This window comes from Gorilla gorilla, chromosome 9 (genome assembly GCF_029281585.2).
Source record: "Gorilla gorilla gorilla isolate KB3781 chromosome 9, NHGRI_mGorGor1-v2.1_pri, whole genome shotgun sequence".
Lineage (NCBI taxonomy): Eukaryota > Metazoa > Chordata > Mammalia > Primates > Hominidae > Gorilla > Gorilla gorilla.
Genome location: NC_073233.2, coordinates 98,485,959 through 98,508,690, shown reverse-complemented (window position 1 = coordinate 98,508,690; position 22,732 = coordinate 98,485,959). Strand labels below are relative to the sequence as shown.

Below are 22,732 nucleotides of genomic sequence, written 5' to 3'. Positions count from 1 at the left end.
TTGGTGAGAATGGTTAATGGGTAAGAAAAGTTAGAAAGAATGAATAAGATCAAGTATTTGATAGCACAACAAGGTGATTATAGTAAAAATAAATTATTTGTACATTTAAAAATAACTAAAAGAGTATAACTGGATTGTTTGTAACACAAAGGATAAATGTTAGAAGAAATGGATATTCTATTTTCCATGATGTGATTATTGCACATTTCATTATTGTATCAAAATATCTCACATACTCCATAAATACATATACCTACTATACCTACTACGTACCCACAAAAATTAAACATTAAAAAAGGGCATTTGATTATCTTGTTTATATTCTATGCTCTGCAGGAAGAACTGCAATTTATTTTATCTCATTTTATTTTATTTCATTCTATTTGAGATGAAGGTCTTGATATGCTGCCCAGGCTAGCCTCAAACTGCTGGACTCAAGCAATCCTCCTGCCTCAACTCCTCACCTTCTCACCACAAGTAGCTGGAATTAAAGGCATGCAATACCTTGCCCAGATTGAGAACTTAATTTTACGTAATACTTAGGTATGTGACTATTCAATATTTAGAAAAATCTCTATTAATACAATATCTCTAATAAACCAATATTTTCTTAAATGGTGAATTTTACTAGCTTGCCCCTAGAGTTTGGTACTCAGATATGTATTGTTACATGGTATTAATATTACCCTTAATGAAGGCACTATTCATCACATATGTGGTAGATATGACACAACCAAGGTACAGAATCAAGACCCCAAAATATCCAAAAAATGTTGAATAATAAGCTAAAATATACAAGATGGTATTTGTGGGCACAAATATAATCTTGTTCCCTCAGGTACAGAAGCAAATTCTCACACAGAGAGGATGGCACTTATGTAGCATGATATAAATGTTATCATCATCACTTTCACTATCTTATTTCTTGAATAATTCTATCTACCTGGTACTGAATATGTGATTTATATTAGTTTGTGTACTATATGTGGTAGATCTGTTATGTTTATCTTACAGATTAGGAAATAGAAGCTAAGTGTATCTGCTGAAGTTTACACTTCTAGTAAGTTGGATCTAGGATTCTAATGCACATAGTTTTTTCCCCAGGGCCTGCAATCTTACAGGCTATGGTAAATTAATGAGTTTTATGTATGTTACAGCTGCTATAAAAATGAATGACACCATAGGCTACATAAAAAGAAGTAGATGAATTGAGGAGACAACAGGTTAGCAGTTTACTTTACAATAACCCAGGTAATTTGCCACAGAGCCAGGTTTGAACTAGGATTGCCACCATTCTAACCATGCTTTTAAACATTCTGTTATGCTGCCACAAATGTAATGCCACCTCCAACATGGCTAGAGTTAATTTAGTGTCTTTTCCTTATCACAAGATTCTTACATCAATCAGAGACTTTAGAGAAATAAGTTTAGGATTCATTTAGAATTAATATTCTCACACAAGTAACCTTAATCTACCCTAGAGTGTATACTTTCTAAAGTATACTTTGCGCTTATTGAAGGTCTTCCCACCACAGAAGTGCACCAAAGATTGAATACTATCCACTGAGAACCCCTGCCCAGTGTGAGAAATTTATTATCAGAGGATTTGTACTTATAAAAATGGCTTACTACTGTTATATCAAAAATGCATAATTCAGAGCATCTAGGCAAATTGTGCATTTTAAATTTTAGTTTGAAAGAATACTTCATAATAATAATATCGAAGAGTGTTAACAGCTCTATTTGAAAAAAGCAGCTATCTTCAATTAAAAAATACATATATGAATCATGCTATGTGCTTGTTGGTATTATTCTTAAAAATAAGATCTAATTGCAAAAGCTTTGCTTCTAAATGCAAAAAAAAAAATCATTCTAAAGTATTATTTCATTATCCCTAATAAAATACTGCATATTTAATACATGTAGTGTCAAATGGGATTAGGTGAAGAAATACTTCAGTGAAATCATTCCGAAGACAGTTTTTGTAAAAAGCCAAAGTACCAACATCTTGCATAACAGCACTGAGATCTAGATGTGCTTCATTATATACGAGAGAAGGAGCACAGTCAGTCAGGATGCTTAGAATTCCACAGCTTCTCCTTCAAAATCTGTCTGTTATTATTGAGAAATGAAATAAAAAGATGCTATCTATAAATACAATGACAAAGAGATTCATAAGTGAAATATTTCGTATTATAGGTAGTAAAGATAAATGAAAACACTTCATTGGTCAGAGATTGTTCAAGGCCAAGAAATCTTGGGAGGAAACTTGTGGATACACACAAAGAAACTCTAAAATGTGAGTAAAAATATGAAGTATTCCTCATTAGATTGAAAAAAACAAAAACAAAATTATCTGTTGTATTAGTTTGCTTTCATGGTGCTGACAAAGACATACCCAAAACTGGAAACAAAAAGAGGTTTAATTGGACTTACAGTTCCACGTGTTTGGGGATGCCTCAGAATCACGGCGGAGGCAAGAGGCACTTTTTACATGGTGGCAGCAAGAGAAATTTGAGGAAAAAGCAAAAGCGGAAATCCCTGATAAACCCATCAGATCTCATGAGACTTATTCACTATCAAGAAAATACAGCCCCCATGATTCAATTACCTCCCCCTGGGTCCCTCCCACAACATGTGAGAAAACTGGAAGATACAATTCAAGTTGACATTTGGGTGGGGACACAGCTAAACCATATCATTCTGCCCCTGGCCCCTCCATATCTCAATTCTTGACTTATGTCCACCCACAGGCTCAACATCACATGGAAGCTGCCACGGCTTGGGGCTTCCACCCTCTGTAGCCACAGCCTGAGCTCTATATTGGCCCCTTTCAGCCATGGTTGGAGTGGCTGGGACACAGGGCACCAAGTCCCTAGGCTGCACAGCTTGGGACCCTGGGCTCAGCCCACAAAACCACTTTTTCCTTCTGGGCTTCCAGGCCTGTGATGGGAGGGGCTGCTGTGAAGGTCTCTGACATGGCCTGGAGACATTTTCCTTATGGTCTTGAGCTTTAACATTAGGCTCATGATTACTTATGCAAATTTCTGCAGCTGGCATGAATTTCTCCTCAAATAAATGGGTTTTTCTTTTCTACTACTACATCAGGCTGCAAAGTTTCTGAACTTTTATGATCTGTTTCCCATTTAAAATGGAAGGCTTTTAACAGCACTCAAGTCACCTTTTGAATGCTTTGCTGCTTAGAAATTTCTTCCACCAGATACCCTAAATCATCTCTCTCAAGTTCAAAGTTCCACAAATCTCTAGGGCAGGGGCAAAATGCTGCCAGTCTCTTTGCTAAAACATAACAAGAGTCACCTTTGCTCCAGTTCCCAGCAAGTTCTTCATCTCCATCTGAGACCACCTCAGCCTGGACCTTATTGTTCATATCACTATCAGCATTTTTGACAAAGGCATTCAACAAGTCTCTAGGAGGTTCCAAACTTTCCCACATTTTCCTGTCTTCTTCTGAGCCCTCCAAACTATTCCAAACTCTGCCTATTGCCCAGTTCCAAAGTCATTTCCACATTTTTGGGTATCTTTTCAGCAATGCCCCATGCTACTGGTACCAATTTACCGTTATTAGTTTGTTTCCACACTTCTGATAAAGACATACCAAAAACTGGGAATAAAAATAAGTTGTATTGGACTTACAGTTCCACATGACTGGGGAGGCCTCAGAATCATGGCAGGAGGCAAAAGGCACTTCTTACATGGTGGCAGCAAAAGAAATGAGAAAGATGCAAAAGGAGAAACCCCTGATAAATCCATCAGATCTCGTGAGACTTATTGACTATCACGAGAATAGCACAGGAAAAACCAGCCCCATGATTCAATTACCTCCCTCTGGGTCCCTCCCACAACACATGGGAATTCTGGGAGATACACTTCAAGTTGAGATTTGGGTGGAGACACAGCCAAACCATATCATGTGTTAACAATGATTTGTTTATCAATTACAGCTTCTCCTGATAGTCATAATAATATGAGATTTTTAATAAAAAGATGAACACTTGAAAAAAATTTTAAACAATACCAAGTACAGAATCAAAAGTCAGAAGAATGAAGAAAATGCAAATGCTATGTTCACCATTATTCTCTTTCTGTGTGCTTTTTAGTTAAAAGAAAGGTAGATATATAGGCTTTGAGAATTAAAATTTAATATCTCAAAAAATAACTGAAAATAACACTAAAATTATAATTTACTGGCATGATTTATATTCTACCACCCCCAGTTAGTACTGTACAAATAACTATTTGTCCAGTTGTAAAATCAGAATTACATATTCCTTACAGTGTTGTGGGAGTTGAATTAGATAACGTATATAAGCATCTAGCATATAACAATCATATCACAATGAATGAAAGCTTTTGTGAAGCTATGGGATGCTTACAGGAAACTGCTAATATAATATTTCTAACAATAAAACCGAATTACAGGAATTGCATTAATAAACTGACTTTTTTTTAAGTTGCCTGTAGTAAAAGTCTCTGTTTGAGTATAGAATGCCATGAGTTTTAACACTCATAGATTCATGTAACCAATACCACTAACATAAGGCAGAATAATTCTAGCACCCCTAATGATTTCTTCATGATAGACTCAACCTCGAGCCCTAATCCCTGGAAACCACAAAAAGTTTCACTATCATTAAAGCTTTACCTTTATCAGTATATCATGTGAATGGAATCACACAGTATATCACATTTTGAGTCTGTCATCTTTCACTTAGCATAAAACATTTGATATTTATCTAAGTTGTTGCATGTGTAGGAAAAGTTTGTTCTTTCTTATTTCAGAGAATATTCCATTATATGTATATGTCAAAATTTATCAAGTTAGTCATTAAGGGACATTTACATTGTTTCTAGTTTTTAGTGGTTACAATTAATGCTGTTATAAGCTTGTATGTATAGCAGGGTTTCTCAATGTCAGCATTATTGATAATTTGGGCTGGATAGCTCTTTGCTATGGGGAACAGTTTTGTGCACTATAGGAGGTTTAGTAGGATCCCTGTCTTGTACACACCAGATGCCGGCAGCACCCTCCTCTCCAGATGGAAAAGCCAAAAATGTTTCCAGACAATCTCTCATTGGGTGAAAATTACCCCCAGATGTTCAGGTTTTCTGTGAACATATGTTTTGCATTCTCTAGAATAAATAGTTATAAATGTGATTATTGAGATATAAGAGGATTCTATTTTTAAGTTTGTAATTAACTTTCAAACTGTTTACTAGTGTCTGTAGCATTTGTATTTCTCTAGCAAAGCAATGCAGGAACTATTCAGTTATCCTTCATTCTTATAGTCCTTGTTGTCAGAACTCTTTTTTTTTGTTTGTTTTTTTCTCTGCTATCCATATGTAACAAATGCCAATATTTTTATAGTAACCACTTGAATAAGTTTTTAATGGTGTCAAATTATATTAATTTGAATTTTCCTAGTGACTAATGAATTTGAACTTTTTTATGTGCTTATTTTACAACCAGATATTTTCTTTAATTAAGTGACTATTCAAATATTTGACTAATTTCTATTGGGTTGTTTGTTTTCCTAATGCTGATTTTTTTTGTATTCTTTATTCTGGGCACAATTCTTTTTTCAAAATTATAATTTCTAAATATTTTCTACTACTTTTGCTTTGCTTTTTTTTTTTTTTTTTTTTTTTTTTTTTTTTTTTTTTTGAGACAGAACCTCACTCTATCACCCAGGCTGGGGTGTAGAGGTGCAATCTTGGCTCACTGCAACCTCCACCTCCCGGGTTCAAGGGATTCTCCAGCCTCAGCCTGCCGAGTAGCTGGTATTACAGGCATGTGCCACCATGCCCAGCTAATTTTGTGTTTTTTAGTAGAGACAGGGTTTCACTGTGTTGGCCAGACTGGTCTCAAACTCCTGACCTCAGGTGATCCGCCAGCCTCGGCTTCCCAAAGTGCTGGGATTACAGGCATGAGCCACCATGCCCAGCCTACTTTTGATTTACTTCTTTCTGTATAACGTCCTTTAGAGAACATATTTTTTTATTTTGATAAAGTCTAATTTATCTTCTTTTTTATTTTTGGGTAACGCTTTGATTTTGCATTTATGAACTATCTGCTTAACCAATGTCATAAAGAACTTTTTCTATATTTTCTTCAGTGTTTTACGTTTACAGTTAAATCCATGAACCGTTTAAAGTTAATTTTTGCATATGATATTACAGGTTCATTATTTTTGTATGTGAACATCCAACTGTTCCAGCACCATTTGTTGAAAACTTTGCTCTTCTCCATATAATTGTCTTTGCACATTTGTCAAAAACAGTTGGCCGTATTTGAAGGTCTGTATACTGTTCAATAGGTTTATATGTTTTATTTTGTCAATACTATACTGTCTTCATTACTGTAGCTTCATAATATGACTTAATATCACATAACTCCAACTTTATTGTAATTTAAACAATTGTTTTGACTATTCAAGTTTTTGAGATTTCCGTATAAATTTTGGAATAAAGTTTATGTATCTGTCAGGAATTCTGCGAAGATTTTGACTGGGATTCCATTAACTCCATACATCATTTTGGAGAGAAGTGATCTTACTGTATCTTTCAGTTTTTAACAAAGTAAAACTATTCTCCATTTATTTACATCCTCTCTGGTTTCTGTCATTAGTGTTTGTAGATTTCACCATATATATTTTGCAAATATTTTGCTAAATCAGTACCTAAATATTTTATTAGGATGGGAAGCATATTGTAAAATGTATTCTTTTTTTTTCTTTCTAAGTTTCGGTTTCTAATTCTTAATTTTGGTGTATGATTGATTTTTTTTTTTTGGCCTTTCTAAACTTACTTACGATCTCTTAAAGCTATTTAGTGTATTCACTGGTGTATTTTACTTATAAAATCATTGTATTTGTAAATTAGGGCAGTTTATTTCCCTTAACAATTAGAATACATTTATTTATTTTTTACTTTAGTGTACTTTCTAGAACTTGCAGCACAATAATAAATAGGAGAGATCAAGAGTAGTCATATGTACCTGGATTGCAGGGAAAGTGCTCAGTCTTTCACTGCATGATAGTATCTGAGAAAAAAAATTAGATATTTTTCTATTCATAGTGTTCTTCAATTTTTAAGATAAAAAATGGATTCTGAATTTTGTCAAACGCTTTTTCTGCAGCTATTGATATGATCATGTTTTTCTTTATTTAGTCTACTAATATAGTGGAAACCAATGATTAGTTTTCAAATGTTGAATTAGCATTGAATTCTGGTGTAAAACTGTTTGGCCATGGTGTATCATACTCTCTATATATTGCGGTATTCCATTTTATAAAACGTGTTGAAGTAGCTCACAGTCATTTAACATATGAGGGATACTGGCCTCGAGTTTTCTTTTCATTCATTGTCATTTTCTGGTCTTGGTATCAGAGTAACATTGGCCTCATAAAATAAGTAGGGAAGTATTTCTTCTGCTATCATAAAAGATGATATACAACTGATATTAATTATTCCTTAAATGTTTGATAAAATTCTCCAGCAAATGTTTTCTTCTGCAGTGTTCTTTTGTTTGAAAAAATTTTTAACTAAAACTTTATGTTAAAAAATATAGCATCATAGATTATTAACTTATTTTTTATTGAATTTTAGTGGTTTCTGTCTTTCAAGGAATTGGCCCATTTCATCTGGGTAGTGGAACCAATGTGCATAGAGTCATTCAAGCTATTTTGTTTTTATCCCTTTACCATCTATATTAATATTATTCCTCTTGTTGGCAATGTGTTGTCTTTCTTTTCTTATTGGAGAAACTGTCAAGAGGTTTATCAGTTTTATTGATGCTTTAAAAAATATTTTTGGCTTAATAAATTATTCTTTTGATTTTCTGTTCTTAATTTTAGTGATTCCTACTTTAATCTCTCTCATGTCCTTCTTTCTGCTTGGTTTAGCACTAGCTTTCTCTTCTTGTGCCTTAGGTGGTATCTAAAATTGCTGATTTAATATCCTGTTTTTCTAATGTAAGCATGTATTGCTATACATTTCCATCTCTGTAACATTTTAGCTGCATCTCATAAGTTTTGATACATTCTACTTCTACTTTCAAAATATTTTCTAGTTTCCTTTGAGACATATTCTTTGACATACGGATTATTTAGTTCTGTATTAATTTCCAAATAGATGTGGACTTTCCAGACATCCTGTTATTGATTTTTAGTTTAATTTCCATATGATCAGAGAGTACATTTGGAATAAATCCAATTATCTTATATTTATTAGTGTGTATTTTATGATCTAGAATGTGGTCTATCCTGCTGAATGTTTTATGTGCACTTTGTGTTAATGTGTATTCTGTTTTGCTGAGTGGAGTATTTCAGAAATGTCAATTAATTCATCCTTGCTATTTTTTTTATTTTCATTCTAAAGATTACAGATAGGTGAGTGTTGAAGTTTTCAAATATAATTGTAAATTTATCTACTGATCTTTCCAGTCTATCAGCTTTTGCTTTATGTATTTTGGATCTGGATTTAGGTGTATATAAATTTAGAATTGTTATGTTTTCTTAGTGAATTGACATCATCACTTTGTAATATTCCTCTTTGTCCCTAATAATTTCTTCATTCTAAAATTTAAAATTTGCTTTGCTTGATATTACTAAAGGCACTTGAGCTGTTTTTTAAAATGGCTAGTGACATGATATTTTCTCTACCATACTATTTTAAATCAATATACTTCAAGTGTATTGCTTATAAATAGTAGACAAAAAGGTATTTTAAAACATAAAATTAAAATGGCTTTTCTTTATATTTGGTATGCTTAGACTTACCTCCAATATTATTGATGGATTAAAGTCTGCCATTTTATTATTGGTCTTCTTGTGGGCCCTTCCTTTTTATTTCTGTTCCTCTGTGTTCCCTTTTTAAATTTTGCTTGTTTTTTAATGTTTTTTGGAATTCTATTTTGTCAATTGTAATTAAATATAGTTGCTGCTTTCGAGATTACAACACACATACAAAACCACTTCTTATTACTAAAAACAGTTCCTTACTCTCTTGCTTTTTTGATGTGACATCTACTTGCATTGAAACTCCCATCAGAAAGTGTTATAATTTTAGCTTTCAACAGCCATACATAACTTAATAAACTTAAGCAGCAAAAAATGACCTATTTTACTAACCAGGTTTGGTTCTGTTATTTTATCTGACAATACCTTTATTTTGGCTTTATTCCAGAAAGATATTTTTGCTAGTTGTAGGAATAAGATAACGTTTCTTTTCTATCAGTGATTTAAATATGTTGTTCAACTGTCTTCAATCTTCATGGTTTCTGGTGGATAATCTGAAGTAATTTGAATCTTTGTTTCTTTATATGATATGTACCACTTTTAAACTGGATGCTTCACAAAGATGTATTTTTTATCTTTGGTTTCCAATAGTCTGACTTAGTGTGTCTGAGTGTAAATTTTTTGAATTCATCCTGTTAAGTTCACTGAGTTTGTTGAATTTTCCAACTTGTTTTTCCTCAAATTTGCAGAGTTTGGGATCATTATTTCCTCACATATTTTTTGCACACCTATCTCTTTTTCTCTCTGACAGTCCAATGATACCAAGATAAGACTTTTTGATATCGTTTGATAGTTGCCTGAGGCTGTGTTTGTATCTTTCACAGTTTTTAGTTTCTTTGTTACTTAGGTTGGACAATTTATGTTGATCTGCCTAGAAGACAACCTCTGATGTTTGATCACTGCTACCACCTCTGCCTTGTATATGGTGTGGAAAGTAAAAAAGACTCTGCCCTGTGAGGCAGGATCCACTAAGCCAGTGACAAAGGGATGTTGCCTCATTTAAAAAAAAAAAAAAAAAAAAAAAAAGCTCTTTTTTCATAAGATAGTTTAAGAGTAGAACATGTAATTCTTACAAGTATAGCCATATTGCAGTTGAAAGCTAATCTATAGATTTGTGGTAGTCCTAAAGGAGACCTCACAGATAGAAGCACTGAAGGGGAAAACTTCTTAGTGAAAGAAAATGATTCCCTTGCCTGAAATATGAGAATAGAAATCTTGGATCAGGAAGAAGTGGATCAGGTGAAGAATAAATTTTCAATAGGCATTTAGTGTACAATTTATCAACATAAGGAGGAAGACAATTGGGGTAGAATTGAGGACTTTTTCAAACGTGTAAAAACAATAAACATTCCATTTGTAAGATCAGTAACGTATTTTAAAGCCCTTATTTTTTACTTAAATAAAACCAAGAAGTATGAGGCAGAGAAAAACAGATTTCCATTTTTTTTAAAAATGGTTTTATAGAAATTATAATGCAGGAAATAAAGCTACACTGTGAGGTGAAAGGTTTCCCATCCTGAATGTTTTAAGATAGTCCAGCAGAAATTGGGCAACCACCTTGCAAGAATTGCACAAAGGGGAGTGCCACCCAGAGTTGAGAAGTCAGCAGATGATCAAACATCCCTTTCAACTCAAAAAAGCTAGAGTGATTTTAGTTACCTAAAAACAAAATCATTTACAAAAGGATAAAACCCAGAACAAAAGTAATGACTCAGAAAAATTTAAAATACTTGGTAAAAATAAATATTTAAAATAACACATTGTTTTGCTTATTTTCAAACTTCAGATCTGAAAATTTTCACCACTGAATCCCATCAATTAAACACACGCAGTATCATCCCTTACCAGCCAATCTATGTTTCATTTGGTTTATGAGTAATAAATAACAGAATATCTAGGTTACATTTATTATAAGAAATAATACCCTCCATAATATGTAGAGATAAATGTATTGACGAATACATTTAAATTTTTTTAACATTGCTGATTAAGCTATATATGAGTCAACAGAAGAGTCTGCCATAATTTTTAATATATATCAAATGTTTTTTAGAAAGCATACTCATTAACCATTTTATTTTTACTTGACTTGCAAATAAACAAAAATGAGTAATTTGATTTCATTATGTATGCAAACTGTCCTCATTTTTTTAAAAGTCAAGGATCTTTAATAAATACCAATGCATACCCTTAGTATTCTATGGCCTCAGTCTCTAAGGAAAACACAACAAAAGATTATTTACACTCTTATAATATTTTAACCAAGACTTATTGGTCACCTAATATGTGCCAGATGCTCTGATAGGCACTAGGTTATAAAATAAGGATATAATCACTATTCTGAAGGAATCTGCAATCGAGGTAGATATACAAGCAAGAAGGTAAAGTTATAATAACAGTTATTTTAGAGTTTTTAATGTGTGGATTACACTTTGAAGTATTTTTATATATTTATTTATTTGAGATTATAACAGTACTGTGAGATAGGCCCTGCTGATATAAGATGATTAAAAATCACAGACATGCTGCAATAATATTATAATCCTTATCTTCTGCAGGGGGTGAGTGCTACACATAAATTCCTAGTGGGCACAATGAAGGGGCATATGTCAGATTCTGTGTTCAACACTTTTTGGCATGCCGTTATCGGTGGAAAAGACAGATTAGCGTGCTTTAAAAAGCTGAATTTTCTGCTCCACTGTATAACTGGCATCCCATATATGATTTAGGATCCACCAGTAATATTGCTTATATAAGCCTCTAAAAGTACTAAATTATTTGGGAAGAGAGGCAGAGTGCAGAAAATTTCTATTTTGACAATATATATCAACAAGCTGTGTAGTTCCAGAGCTGACCACTTCTCAATAAAGCACTTGACCCTGATTTGGCAGCCACCCAATTATGGCAGAGGTGGCTTGTTCTATAGCTAGTGGCCACAGCAGCAGTTTCTTGGGTCCGCAAATCCTGGTAGAGGTAGCAGCTCCCTTGGCTTTGTCGAGCTGCAATTTTGGAAGTTTTCCTGGAAGTTTAGCTAAGAGTTCTTTTCATCAGTCTTCCTGGAAAACAATGTGAGCTCTTCCTAAAAATATTGTAAGCTGTTGACAGCACTTAATAAATTATTTTCTCCTTAAACTATTGTTATAAATTTGTTTAATACAGTTGCTGCCTCAGCATCCATTTTTAGTCCTGACATAAATTGTTTAAAACAATCACATCCTGTCACGTTTGGCTTAGTAAAAACTTACCTACCGTGTGGATGTGTTTGTGGGATAGCATTATTATTCCTTGTCCCACTGGCCTGAAATCCAGCACACTCCACAGCTGCTGACGATGATAAAACCAGAGTCATGAAAATGTTTCCTCTTCCACATGTGTTTTTTAAACTACCCAGTCCCCACGTCTTGTGGGAAAGCCTAAAAAATAATGCTCATGGACTTTAATAAAGATATAGTCCCACAGGTCCTTTCTCTCTCTCTTGCTACCTGCCTGCTGGTTGAGCTCCGTGCTGCCCCCAGACTTTTCCTGCCTCACCTCCCCACTGACACCACTAACCTCTCTGAGATCTGTAAATAATAAATTGCTTTCTGGTTCGCGCATTTTGGTTTCACCTCCTCATTGTAGCTCACCTAACTGACACACCTGAACCTAACTTTCCCTCTGTCAGGGTTCTCCTAGAGAGGGGCTCTCTTGGCTTATGGTTCCTCGCAACAGAGAACCCTCAAGACAAAATGAAAAAGAAATCAAAACAATGAAAAATCACAACTCTCTAGAATGTTTCTAACGTATTTATAATTTCTGACTAATTTTGAGCACCCTGTCTAGCCTGAGGGCAAAGAAATGGGATAAAGTAAGGATCTTGGAAGAAATAACTTCAGTGATGATCTTAAGGAAAGACTTCAAGAAAAGAAGGCTAAGAAGTCATCTGTGAAGTAACAGTGTGTAGTATGTTCAGATGCATCAGAAAGTATCACATCCAGAGGATCATAAGTACTGGAATATTCACTATTGACATGGGATTACCTTGAAGTTTTATTTGAGACACGAAATTTCTCCTGAAAAGATTATGCAAAATATCTGTATCATTTAATTAAAGCTTTCTGAGTTATGCTGGCATTAAAGACTCAACAATAGAATCTGATTAATGTAATTATACCTTGTTACCTGTATGATTAAGGAAATATATGTTTGATACAGCACATCTCTCTAAAAGGAATGCACTTTGAGGTCAAATTTTTTTGTTGTTATTCTAGATTTTTTTTTTTTTTTTTTTTTTTTTTTGCCAAGAATTCCCATTATGCACTTTGTGGATTGTCAGTGAAATCAATGCTTTGGCAAAATAGTTTTTTATTTTTTTGGTCAACATGTACAGGACCACATTGAAGTTTATTCAATTCTGCTTCCTCTTTTTGAAAAATGATTCACTGCCAAATTTTGCTCTCACAGTTAACAGCCTACTTCCCTATCCACTCACCTTCTCTAGCCTCCGTGTCCTATAGATCCAACTAATACATTACCCTAATGTCCCACTCTACACGGAAAGTGTAGCCTAAAGGGTTAAACAATTTGCTCCAGTTCATACAGAGTCAAAACCAGAAAGATCTGCCATACTCCAGAGCCCTCACCTTAACTACCAAGTTTATTTAGTTGCCACATTAACACCCAGAAAGAAACCATCTGAAGACAGCTGAAGGTTCTTAAAAAGAAGCACTTTGAATAGATGTATTAGTAGCTAATCTAAATCAAAGTAATTCTTCCTCTAATGTCATTTGGCCAGAGATGTATTTTCTCCAACTAAGAGTATTCCTGATCACTAGACTTAACAATATAAACAAATAGAATCATGTAAATCTTTACGTGAATGTTCTTATAAAAAATAGTCTTTTTATTTGAAATAAGATGGGACGAAATGGGAAAGGAGAAAAAAGTAATTGTTAGAGAAACTGAGTTTACCAATTTTCTGTCTGATAATAATTTTTTTTTTTTTTGAGATGGAGTCTCACTCTATTGCCCAGGCTGGAGAGCAGTGGCGCAATCTCGGCTCACTGCAACCTCCGCTTCCCAGGTTCAAGTGATTCTCCGGCCTCAGCCTCCTGAGTAGCTGGGATTACAGGCATGTGCCACCATGCCTGGCTAATTTTTTGTATTTTTTAGTGGAGATGTGGTTTCACCATGCTGGTCAAGCTGGTCTTGAACTCCTGACCTCGTGATCCACCCACTTTGGCCTCCCAAAGTGTTGGGATTATAGGCATGAGCCACTGCACCCTGCCTTTTTTTTATTATACTTTAAGTTTTAGGGTACATGTGCACAACGTGCAGGTTTGTTACATATGTATACATGTGCCATGTTGGTGTGCTGCACCCATTAACTCATCATTTACATTAAGTATATCTCCTAATGCTATCCCTCCCCCCTCCCCCCACCCCACAACATACCACCATGTGTGACGTTCCCCACCCTGTGTCCAAGTGTTCTCATTGTTCAATCCCCACCTGTGAGTGAGAACATGCGGTGTTTGGTTTTCTGTCCTTGTGATAGTTTGCTCAGAATGATGGTTTCCAGCTTCATCCATGGCCCTACAAAGGACATGAACCCATCCTTTTTTATGGCTGCATAGTATTCCGTGGTGTATTTGTGCCACATTTTCTTAATCCTATCATTGATGGACATTTGGGTTGGTTCCAGGTCTTTGCTATTGCGAATAGTGCCTCAATAAACATACATGTGCATGTGTCTTTATAGCAGCATGATTTAAAATCCTTTGGGTATATACCCAGTAATGAGATGGCAGGGTCAAATGGTATTTCTAGTGCTAGATCTTTGAGGAATCTCCACACTGTCTTCCACAATGGTTGGACTAGTTTACAGTCCCACCAACAGTGTAAAAGTGTTCCTATTTCTCCACATCCTCTCCAGCACCTGTTGTTTCCTGACTTTTTAATAATTGCCATTCTAACTGGTGTGAGATGGTATCTCATTGTGGTTTTGATTTGCATTTCTCTGATGGCCAGTGATGATGAGCATTTTTTCATGTGTCTGTTGGCTGCATAAATGTCTTGAGAAGGGTCTGTTCATGTCCTTCACCCACTTTTTGATGGGGTTGATTTTTTTTTGTAAATTTGTTTAAGTTCTTTGTGGATTTTGGATGTTAGCCCTTTGTCAGATGGGTAGATTGCAAAAATTTTCTCCCGTTCTGTAGGTTGCCTGTTCACTCTGATGGTGGTTTCTTTTGCTGTGCAGAAGCTCTTTAGTTTAATTAGATCCCATTTGTCTATTTTGGCTTTTGTTGCCATGCTTTCGTGTTTTAGTCATGAAGTCCCTGCCCCTGCCTATGTCCTGAATCGTATTGCCCAGGTTTTCTTCTAGGGTTTTTATGGTTTTAGGTCTAACATGTAAGTCTTTAATCCATCTTCAATTAATTTTTGTATAAGGTGTAAGGAAGGGATCCAGTTTCAGCTTTCTATATATGGCTAGCCAGTTTTCCCAGCACCATTTATTAAATAGGCAATCATTTCCCCATTTCTTTTTTGTTAGGTTTGTCAAAGATCAGATGATTGTAGATGTGTGGTACTATTTCTTAGGGCACTGTTCTGTTCCATTGGTCTATATCTCTGTTTTGGTACCAGTACCATGCTGTTTTACTTACTGTAGCCTTGTAGTATAGCTTGAAATCAAGTAGCGTGATGCCTCCAGCTTTGATCTTTTGGCTTAGGATTGTCTTGGCAATGAGGGCTCATTTTTGGTTCCATATGCACTTTAAAGTAGTTTTTTAAAATGTTTGAAACTATGGAATGACTTGTGTGTTATTCATCACATTTGTTTTGTTCAATTTCAAAAGTAATTTTTGTTTTAAATAACTTGTTATAATATTAAACTCAATAAACACAGTTTAGTTTTTGATAGCTTAAAAGTAGAGGCAATAATGTATCTTAGTGTCATTCTGGAATAATTTTTTAAATAGCTACTTTTTAAATTATTTTTTACAGTGAATGTAACCAAGGCAAAATTCTTCTCAGGGGAAAACAATACATGAATATTGTAAGTCTGTTTTAGAATATGGTTAAAATCTATGTGTTTTAGAGTATATTGAGAAAAACAGTCTTTTTAAATAAAATATCTTTGAAAATCACTATCAAAGTAGAAGTTGTGAATGGGCTATGCTAACAGTGTGATTCCATACATTATGTCTCATGAGCTTGTTTTTATGTTAACATAAATGCACAGCTTTTCCAGCTTCTGGCAAATCAAGAGGTAGACATACTGACCTGTCACATTTCAGATCATTCATTGGACTGCATTTACAAGTGGATGGGGTCTTCCGAGGACCTGCATTGACATGCACATACTGCCTTTCTGTAGCATGTGAACCGGATGCAAATCTGAGGCCTTTTTCTCTAGTCAGCCCCCTCATTCCAGAGAGCAGGATTAAAAAGCATTTCTGTATCCTTTAGATAAGTGTTGTGAACACATCTTCCTAGGCCTTAGCAAATAAGGAAATTATTTGTTGTTTAATATTTCTAATGTATAACTATTAAAAATAATTAGTTATGAAGATAAGTTTGCTTCTTTGTGATCTGTATATTTGTATTGTTAAACATAATGGCTTAGAAAATCTGTTTTGAAGGTCAAACCTTCAATTAAAAATGAAAATACTGATGTAATTTTACCTATTTCATTCATTTGCTTTCAGAGAACTAATTCATGAAAAATGAAATAACACCTACAAGTTCACAACTGCTTAATTTAGTAAAACGATATAACCCTTCCTACTCACGGGTTGTGTTTCCTGTGAAGCTGTTCACACCCTGAAACTAGCCACACAGCAAGTCACATTATACTGAGCTGTCATTTTAGGTTATTACTGTGCCATATTACCTCATCTAATTGTGAAGATGCTATTTCTGCTTTATTTTACATGAATGAAACACTTAATAACATATTTCATGTGACAGGTTAAAAAAAATCCTGACAGGGTCCGTACTATAAATTAAAATAAATGAGAGCTCTCGATCTCATCAAGAAAATTATAAGTCATCATGACCATTTTGTCTTAAATTGCAATATTTTCTTGAACTATGATGCAATATTCCCTTTTGTCCACAAAGGAGGCCATCAATGGATATTCGTAAATATCTTTAAATAAAAGATATTTATGAAATGTTTTTGTAAATAAAAATGATGTGCTACATTTTAATAAGACAACGCTATGAACTCAGAATGAATCTTCTCATTCCTCTACAAATAAGTAGTATACTCTTTAACATGATAATGAAGTCCAGTGATTATGGGTAAAAATCACCGGGCAGTATTGCAACATGTGCAACTTTTATTTTGTAGAACCAGTTTTTCCTCATAAATATCGGCAACTGCACCAATATTTCTGTTTTTTTCCCCTAGAGTGCTAAACACATTATATTCAGTTGAGGAGTGGAAATATAGCTGATTTCCAATTGCAAGGAGCTGGTAAAGCCTTTAGTAACAACGTCAGAATAACAAATTTAATCACCTTATGAAAGTTCCACAGGGAATGGTACATAGTTTGGGAGAAAAATATACTTCATTTTATATACATAGCAAAGTAAATTAAATACATAAAATAAACAAACATATTGTGGTATTTTAAAAACCAAACAAGTATGTCTACTGGTAAAACATATTTGTTTTTACTGAGAGATTCTTACCTAGCCTTAAATATAGACAAAACTGTAGAGCTTTCCCCAACTATTACCACCACTACTTCCTGTCATTCTGATAATCGACACCACAAAACATGCCATTAGGAAATCTTCAGTGAAATTATATCTCTAATGTGTACTCTAAGCATGTATTATGATTTTTTCTTAATAGCAACAGTATTGAAGATTTTTCCATTTGTGAATCATATGCTGGACAACAAGGATGACCAACTCAATAACTCCCATCTTACAGTCCAAGAAACTATTCCGTGGTTGAGTAACATTGAAACTATAGTGACATCTAGCAGCAAACATATTCGACATGATGAATCTTATATGAGAGTCCTATAAATGCACCAAATGTAATTAATTCAAGGATCCCAGCCTTTTCTCAAGGTGACAAGTATAATTTTATTTCTCGAATAGTTCCTTAAATAACCATCTTTTGTAAAGTAAATGAAATAAATCATATTTGATTTCTGCCTCCCAAACTACAATTTGTTTTAAACATTCAAATAAGAGTGCAATGAATGACTTTGATGTTAAGCTGTACTTTTACAACAGCTGTTGTCGTATTATTGAATCTATGTGCAATGCAGATTAGCTTTAACATTGTGCATGTTAAAAAATAAAAGATGCTTTTCTGTTAGCGTAGTTAACTATCTGCTTCTAAAATGTAATTTATTTCACCTATATGGCCTGGAAATAAACAAGTTTGATATTTTACTTTAGAGAAATATGATAAAATCAGAATTGCAAACTTAAATTTAAAAGTTTATGTGAAAAAATCATTTCCTGACTATAAATGGACAGATATTTAAAAACATTCTAAGAATTTTATTCCACAACATAAATGTGGCAAAACTGTTTAATTTCTTTCCTCAAACAATATTAGAATTTGATTCATATAAATTGCCTCCAGACTGTGCCATTTTCTTGGTTTAGATTTTGCTTTACTACAGATGCTTTTTTTTTTTCTTTTTGAGACAGCATCTAGCTCTGTTGTTGACCAGGCTGGCAGGCTGAAGTGAGGTGGCGTGATATTAGCTCACTGCAACCTCCACCTCCCGGGTTCATGTGCTCCTGCCTCAGCCTCCCGAGTAACTGGTATTACAGGCATCTGCCACCACGCCCGGCTAATTTCTGTATTTTTTTTTTTTTTAAACTACAGACGAGATTTTACCATGTTGGCCAGGCTGGTCTGGAACTCCTGACCTCAAGTGATCTGCCTGCCTCAGCCTCCCAAAGTGCTGGGATTACAGGCATGAGCCACCACACCGGCCCAGATGCTTCCTCTAATTAGTGTAGGAATCTAATTCCAAGGGCTTTAGTGGAGCAAAAATAAGTTTGGAGAGGATCCCTGCATTTGTGCCAGTAGCCTCCATTAGGATCTCCACATTGAGAGTTTGTATTGTGTTATAGAAGATTAGACTTTGCTAACACTGAGGTTTATGTGTTACATTAAAATATTTTCCAATTATTCCTGTTATTATGAGAAAAAAAGAGAAAAAAATTTTCCTCTCTAGAAGCAAGTATTAAAATTTCTGTCAGTCTCACATGAAGGTGGTAAAATATATTTTATTTTGCAAAAATTTGCCAAACTATCATAGATGAAACTCCCAATACGAAGAAATGAAAAGGAAAGTAGAAGCATACCAAATGATGAAACATGTCTTGAGTTTTGTTTTTTTTTTTTTTAATGATGTTGAGAAGTCTCAGGGGTGATAAAAAGAAAGCCTCTTTCTGCCTCCATTAAAAAAATAAACAGTAGCAAGTTTATATGAAGTTTAGTTTATATAGTGTGGGGAGGTTCCTCTTTTTGAGAATTTGTCAAGTACAGATAATGTATTTTTTGGAGAGTAAAAAGCTGCTTTGAAATTAGCTGAAAAGAGAGAGAAGAAATGAAACAATACAGACTCCATCACTGTTGTTAAAGTTTTACGCTCCCTATAGACTGAGGCTGTCTGCACAGCAAGGCCAATTCTTTATCTTTGATCTGTTAGTGAAGATCTTCAAATCCGTCTGCATAGATGATAAACACAACAGATTACTGTGAGAAAACAAAGGAGCTTTTGAAAGGAAATAGACAGAGGAAAGAAAAGTGAAACAAATACATAAGCCATATTAAAAATATATAAAGCTCCATTACAAAAACTAAATGTTCAGCAGAAAGAAAGAGTAGGTTTAAAACATTTAGATTTAATAACAATGATCATTTACTAATAGCTAACCATTTGAGCCCTTTAAATGGGCCAGGAACTCTGTTATGAACTTTACATTTACAAACTCATTTTTTTCTCACCACAGACCAAGTAAGGTGCATACAGATTATCCAGCTAATACGTAGTAGAACCAGGATTCACATCCAAGTAGTGCTACACTTATAATCACTAGAATAGACCACATCTCAAATTGATGGGTCATTTTGTGTGGCAAGCACTGGATAAACAAGTACATGTATCTACTTTATACCAACTTTGAGAAGTATGCATTTGTCTCTATCTTATAGATGAGAAACTGGAGATTAGAAAAGAAAGCCCAAAATTCCAGTAGCTTAACAGAATTTCAGTGTCTGATATTCTTCCTATTGCATTCTTAAAGAAAATGAAGATTATTTTATGATGGTTGTTTTATGATATAGAATATAACTGAAGAACTAGTTGTCATCTATGTGTTTTCTGCTTCCCCCAAGTAAGAATTTATTATTAAAAAGACATCCTGTGACTAATGGAAAAAATTCAGACTTTAGAACCGTATCTCAGCTTTGCCATGCTCTGGCTGTGTTTTCCTGAGCATGCTTGCTAAATGTGCTGAGAATCCATTTCCTTAAGGAGAAAAACTGATTCATACATTTCTCAGATCATTGCTAGAAAAATTTGAGCTCAATTAAAAATGTGCTTATCCTACAGAAAGTGCTCAGCTACTTTGAAATTTTAATCATTATATTTATTTGTGCTTTTGTTCTAAGGATGGCTCCAATTTATGGGAGATCCTCAAAGAAATAAAGAAGCTTCCAGGAAGAGCATGAACACTTGAGACAGACTGGCTGGCTGGTTTTATAGTCATAAATTAGTCTAGTAGAAATGGATCCCATTAATATTTTAAAAAGCAAGGCCTATATATAGAAATAATTATAGAGTGTCAATCAGCAGCATTATGTAAATAACAATGTAGCTGGACCTACTGTCATAGCTGAAGAAAAGATTTTCAATACCTCCACGGCACATGTTTCAAAACATTGCTCCATGCATCAGGGCCTCATTTCCATTAACCTGATGGAGCCTGGTGGCTGGAATTGCCTGCTCTAAAAATTTCATGAGAACTGCTTTTGAATGTGCTATTTGGCAGTTTTTCTTTTGTCCTCTAACCACAACTAAATTATCATTTCCTAAAATCACCTCTAACTATTAGGCATCAGTGAGTGAGACCCAGATTCAGAATATAATGGGAGCCCACTTGCTAGCAGGAAACACATTAAAGAAAACCTTCTAATGGCAAGAATCTATTTAAGCTGTTTCTCCCAAGGGAAGTGGTTCAAGGCCCATTGCCTAACAAAATTAAAATAAGATTGAACAAAAGGCTGCAACTTATTCATTGGGGGATCATTCTACAAAAACAATGGCAAACGTAGGTATTGTCTCTCATGGAAGAGTCTTAAATTTCTAGAATTTTATTCTCTTCATTTAAGCCACTCTATTACATGCATAAGGTTATTTAAATTCTATAAATTTATAAGACCATATATATATAAATTGATTTATAAATTAGAAATTATCTGATCACATATCCTGATTTTAAGATTATAATATTGTCAAGGTATACAGAAAACTAGCTAGCACAATGATAAGACCTATTTATATTCAATTATTTGATTTTCTACTTAGTCAGAAAATAGAAAGAAAATAATGTCATGTCATTTCAGTTAAGTCCAGTGATAAAAAGATGTCAAAATGTGTGTGTGTTGTTTATGCTGCTTAGAAGCTTACATGCTCTTACCATTTTAATGTTATGTTTTTGCTTGAGAAAATTATTTACAATTTTTTATTGTTTCATGGTCATAGATTATTAAACTGACTTGGAGAATTAACTTATGTCTGAAGTGTAGACTGAAATCAGGCTACTGTATAGGAAGGTATCTCCATTTCTACTTTTATATGGAAATATCCTTAAAAGAGTTAAATTGCGAATCCTGAGTCTTATGTGCTATTGGAAACAGCTTAAACCCAGAGCTTTCTTTACAAATACAAGTTGAGAAAAATTGAATGGACAAGAATTTTTCTCCATTTCATCCTCCTAGTTTTCTCCTCTAACATGATTTGACATGTTTTTTTTTTACAATTCTGAATAAAGAAAATTCAATATCAAAGAGCATATGGAGTATTAAATTGCTTCTAAAGAATAAACAATTTCTATATTCCCACAAACAATGTGGGTAATGTCACATGGAATAAAACAATTTATAATTAATTAGTTTTTAATTGCATGTTGGTTAGTTTGGAGTCTGTAGAATATCTATTGCTTCTAAATCATGTAGTGAAAAGCATGTCTTGATTTTTTAAATAAATCTGAATCATAGAAAGGTTCAATTATCTAATCATTCTTACTAGTAATCATTCTGATTGATAAATGTGACAATAAAATTCACTTTAATGGGCAGGTAGCAGTTACAACAATAACTGATTACTTTTGTGGAATAATCTCAGAGATAAAGAAGAATTTCTCACTTTTCTCAACTAAAGAACATATCATTCAACAACCTGGAAAGCTAAAAAGTACACAAGCAGTGGTGTATCACCTTATCTGTGATATTTTTTAACATTTTCTTTTTCTTAAGGAAATAGAGATGAATATGTGGTAAATAGAAAGCTTGAGATGAATCTTTGACCCTTAAGATTATCTATTCTAGAACTACCACTCCTCGCTGGAACAAATGAAATGATCTCAGAAAGATGGGCATCTAGCAAAAGTCATATTGCCTTCATTTATTAAATTATTTTAAAGCTTTTCCTGCTTCTTCATAATCATATATTATTTATCAATTGTTAACCACATCAGTTTAAATGAATGTCTAGGAGACTTCTTATATCATCCTTTCCTGATTATTGCAGTTAGGTGAGTCCCAGGTAGGAAGAAAGAAGATACTGACTAAATAATTCAGAGGGTAAGGAGTGTTGAATTCCTGAGCCAAAAATTAGAAAATAGAATTAATATTACCAACTTAAGAAGTGAAAAAGGGAAAAATG

The 22,732-nt window shown here is 34.0% G+C and overlaps 1 long non-coding RNA gene across 1 annotated transcript in view; it reads right to left on the bottom strand.

Annotated features, from left to right (window-relative positions):
* The window catches only part of LOC109028810 (uncharacterized), a 724,848-nt gene that overhangs the window by 315,850 nt on the left and 386,266 nt on the right, over nt 1-22,732 (bottom strand). The window contains exon 3 of the long non-coding RNA XR_008669849.1: nt 3,655-3,758. This is a non-coding gene — a long non-coding RNA (uncharacterized lncRNA). The remainder of the gene's footprint in view (nt 1-3,654; nt 3,759-22,732) is intronic.